We start from the raw sequence: 5,018 nt of genomic DNA, 5'->3' as shown, positions 1-5,018 counted from the left end.
GCACTAATGGCGCCTTTACTCTGAACACGGACATACAGAGCAGAAGCGTCCCGTGTGTTTACCTCAGAATCTGCTATGTGCGTCTACCTGCCGCGCTATAGGCACTAATGGCGCCTTTACTCTGAACACGGACATACAGAGCAGAAGCGTCCCGTGTGTTTACCTCAGAATCTGCTATGTGCGTCTACCTGCCGCGCTATAGGCACTAATGCGCCTTTATTCTGAACACGGACATACAGAGCAGAAGCATCCCGTGTGTTTACCTCAGAATCTGCTATGTGCGTCTACCTGCCGCGCTATAGGCACTAATGGCGCCTTTATTCTGAACACGGACATACAGAGCAGAAGCATCCCGTGTGTTTACCTCAGAATCTGCTATGTGCGTCTACCTGCCGCGCTATAGGCACTAATGCCGCCTTTATTCTGAACACGGACATACAGAGCAGAAGCGTCCCGTGTGTTTACCTCAGAATCTGCTATGTGCGTCTACCTGCCGCGCTATAGGCACTAATGGCGCCTTTCATTCTGAACACGGACATACAGAGCAGAAGCGTCCCCTGTGTTTACCTCAGAATCTGCTATGTGCGTCTACCTGCCGCGCTATAGGCACTAATGGCGCCTTTATTCTGAACACGGACATACAGAGCAGAAGCGTCCCGTGTGTTTACCTCAGAATCTGCTATGTGCGTCTACCTGCCGCGCTATAGGCACTAATGGCGCCTTTATTCTGAACACGGACATACAGAGCAAGCGTCCCCTGTGTTTACCTCAGAATCTGCTATGTGCGTCTACCTGCCGCGCTATAGGCACTAATGGCGCCTTTATTCTGAACACGGACATACAGAGCAGAAGCGTCCCGTGTGTTTACCTCAGAATCTGCTATGTGCATCTACCTGCCGCGCTATAGGCACTAATGGCGCCTTTACTCTGAACACGGACATACAGAGCAGAAGCGTCCCGTGTGTTTACCTCAGAATCTGCTATGTGCATCTACCTGCCGCGCTATAGGCACTAATGGCGCCTTTACTCTGAACACGGACATACAGAGCAGAAGCGTCCCGTGTGTTTACCTCAGAATCTGCTATGTGCGTCTACCTGCCGCGCTATAGGCACTAATGCCGCCTTTATTCTGAACACGGACATACAGAGCAGAAACATCCCGTGTGTTTACCTCAGAATCTGCTATGTGCGTCTACCTGCCGCGCTATAGGCACTAATGGCGCCTTTATTCTGAACACGGACATACAGAGCAGAAACATCCCGTGTGTTTACCTCAGAATCTGCTATGTGCGTCTACCTGCCGCGCTATAGGCACTAATGCCGCCTTTATTCTGAACACGGACATACAGAGCAGAAGCGTCCCGTGTGTTTACCTCAGAATCTGCTATGTGTGTCTACCTGCCGCGCTATAGGCACTAATGGCGCCTGTATTCTGAACACGGACATACAGAGCAGAAGCGTCCCGTGTGTTTACCTCAGAATCTGCTATGTGCGTCTACCTGCCACGCTATAGGCACTAATGGCGCCTTTATTCTGAACACGGACATACAGAGCAGAAACATCCCGTGTGTTTACCTCAGTATCTGCTATGTGCGTCTACCTGCCGCGCTATAGGCACTAATGGCGCCTTCATTCTGAACACGGACATACAGAGAAGCGTCCCCTGTGTTTACCTCAGAATCTGCTATGTGCGTCTACCTGCCGCGCTATAGGCACTAATGGCGCCTTTATTCTGAACACGGACATACAGAGCAGAAGCAGTCCCGTGTGTTTACCTCAGAATCTGCTATGTGCATCTACCTGCCGCGCTATAGGCACTAATGGCGCCTTTATTCTGAACACGGACATACAGAGCAGAAGCGTCCCGTGTGTTTACCTCAGAATCTGCTATGTGCGTCTACCTGCCGCGCTATAGGCACTAATGCCGCCTTTATTCTGAACACGGACATACAGAGCAGAAGCATCCCGTGTGTTTACCTCAGAATCTGCTATGTGCGTCTACCTGCCGCGCTATAGGCACTAATGGCGCCTTTACTCTGAACACGGACATACAGAGCAGAAGCGTCCCGTGTGTTTACCTCAGAATCTGCTATGTGCGTCTACCTGCCGCGCTATAGGCACTAATGGCGCCTTCATTCTGAACACGGACATACAGAGCAGAAGCGTCCCCTGTGTTTACCTCAGAATCTGCTATGTGCGTCTACCTGCCGCGCTATAGGCACTAATGGCGCCTTTATTCTGAACACGGACATACAGAGCAGAAGCATCCCGTGTGTTTACCTCAGAATCTGCTATGTGCGTCTACCTGCCGCGCTATAGGCACTAATGGCGCCTTTATTCTGAACACGGACATACAGAGCAGAAGCATCCCGTGTGTTTACCTCAGAATCTGCTATGTGCGTCTACCTGCCGCGCTATAGGCACTAATGGCGCCTTTATTCTGAACACGGACATACAGAGCAGAAGCATCCCGTGTGTTTACCTCAGAATCTGCTATGTGCGTCTACCTGCCGCGCTATAGGCACTAATGGCGCCTTTATTCTGAACACGGACATACAGAGCAGAAGCGTCCCGTGTGTTTACCTCAGAATCTGCTATGTGCGTCTACCTGCCGCGCTATAGGCACTAATGGCGCCTTTATTCTGAACACGGACATACAGAGCAGAAGCGTCCCGTGTGTTTACCTCAGAATCTGCTATGTGCTTCTACCTGCCGCGCTATAGGCACTAATGGCGCCTTTCATTCTGAACACGGACATACAGAGCAGAAGCGTCCCGTGTGTTTACCTCAGAATCTGCTATGTGCGTCTACCTGCCGCGCTATAGGCACTAATGGCGCCTTTATTCTGAACACGGACATACAGAGCAGAAGCGTCCCTGTGTGTTTACCTCAGAATCTGCTATGTGCGTCTACCTGCCGCGCTATAGGCACTAATGGCGCCTTTATTCTGAACACGGACATACAGAGCAGAAGCGTCCCGTGTGTTTACCTCAGAATCTGCTATGTGCGTCTACCTGCCGCTGCTATAGGCACTAATGGCGCCTTTATTCTGAACACGGACATACAGAGCAGAAGCGTCCCGTGTGTTTACCTCAGAATCTGCTATGTGCGTCTACCTGCCGCGCTATAGGCACTAATGGCGCCTTTACTCTGAACACGGACATACAGAGCAGAAGCGTCCCGTGTGTTTACCTCAGAATCTGCTATGTGCGTCTACCTGCCGCGCTATAGGCACTAATGGCGCCTTTATTCTGAACACGGACATACAGAGCAGAAGCGTCCCGTGTGTTTACCTCAGAATCTGCTATGTGCGTCTACCTGCCGCGCTATAGGCACTAATGCCGCCTTTATTCTGAACACGGACATACAGAGCAGAAGCGTCCCGTGTGTTTACCTCAGAATCTGCTATGTGCGTCTACCTGCCGCGCTATAGGCACTAATGGCGCCTTTATTCTGAACACGGACATACAGAGCAGAAGCGTCCCGTGTGTTTACCTCAGAATCTGCTATGTGCGTCTACCTGCCGCGCTATAGGCACTAATGGCGCCTTTATTCTGAACACGGACATACAGAGCAGAAGCGTCCCCTGTGTTTACCTCAGAATCTGCTAATGTGCTTCTACCTGCCGCGCTATAGGCACTAATGGCGCCTTTATTCTGAACACGGACATACAGAGCAGAAGCGTCCTGTGTGTTTACCTCAGAATCTGCTATGTGCGTCTACCTGCCGCGCTATAGGCACTAATGGCGCCTTCATTCTGAACACGGACATACAGAGCAGAAACATCCCGTGTGTTTACCTCAGAATCTGCTATGTGCGTCTACCTGCCGCGCTATAGGCACTAATGGCGCCTTTATTCTGAACACGGACATACAGAGCAGAAGCGTCCCTGTGTTTACCTCAGTATCTGCTATGTGCGTCTACCTGCCGCGCTATAGGCACTAATGGCGCCTTTACTCTGAACACGGACATACAGAGCAGAAGCGTCCCGTGTGTTTACCTCAGTATCTGCTATGTGCGTCTACCTGCCACGCTATAGGCACTAATGGCGCCTTTATTCTGAACACGGACATACAGAGCAGAAGCGTCCCGTGTGTTTACCTCAGAATCTGCTATGTGCGTCTACCTGCCGCGCTATAGGCACTAATGGCGCCTTTATTCTGAACACGGACATACAGAGTAGAAGCGTCCCGTGTGTTTACCTCAGAATCTGCTATGTGCGTCTACCTGCCGCGCTATAGGCACTAATGCCGCCTTTTTCCTGTGAAAAACAATAGAAAATGTATTGTAAGCGTTTTTTTACAAAAATTCTGCTGTAGAAAACGCTGAGTAACCCGTGAATTAAACAACGCGAATATCGGACCGCACAGATCAGCTGCGTGGACCGCCCCCCCCGACCCTCGGCTCCACAGACAAGTCCGCGGTACTATGTCACCATAGCAACCTGTCAGCGCCCGATTAGGCTACTTTCAGCACTAGCGTTATTCTTTCCCGGCGCTGAGTTCCGTCCTAGGGGCTCAATACCGGAAGAGAACTGATCAGTGTTATCCCCATGCATTATGAATGGAGTGCGATCCGCTCAGGAGGCATCAGGACGTTTTTAGTCACTGTACGTTTTTTGGCCAGAGAAAATACCGCAGCATGCTAGAGTATTATGTCCGTCCAAAATTACGGATCAGTTGTATTAGTGCCGCAATGCCGGAGCCGTCCTTCCCATCTGCGCATGCACAGACCTTTAAAAATGTAAAAAAATAATTATAATATAGAAACTGATCGGTGACAAATGTAAAGATGGATGCGTTTGCATTCAGATTCCCGGGACACTCAGCCTAGCCCTCTTGGCATTGCTCTGCAGCTACCCTTCGTGCATAGCCCTTATGTACACAGCGCTGCGCCCTCATTGGCTGCCCCTTTACCCTGGGGTCACGTTGCATGAACTGCTCTGCTGCGTGACAGCAGTCATCGCCTCATCGGTTTCGACTCTGCGCATGCGTCAATCACGAGATGGCGGATCTGGG

The sequence above is a fragment of the Bufo gargarizans genome, chromosome 2, assembly GCF_014858855.1.
Source record: "Bufo gargarizans isolate SCDJY-AF-19 chromosome 2, ASM1485885v1, whole genome shotgun sequence".
Classification (NCBI taxonomy): Eukaryota; Metazoa; Chordata; class Amphibia; order Anura; family Bufonidae; genus Bufo; species Bufo gargarizans.
This window is presented reverse-complemented; position numbering follows the sequence as displayed.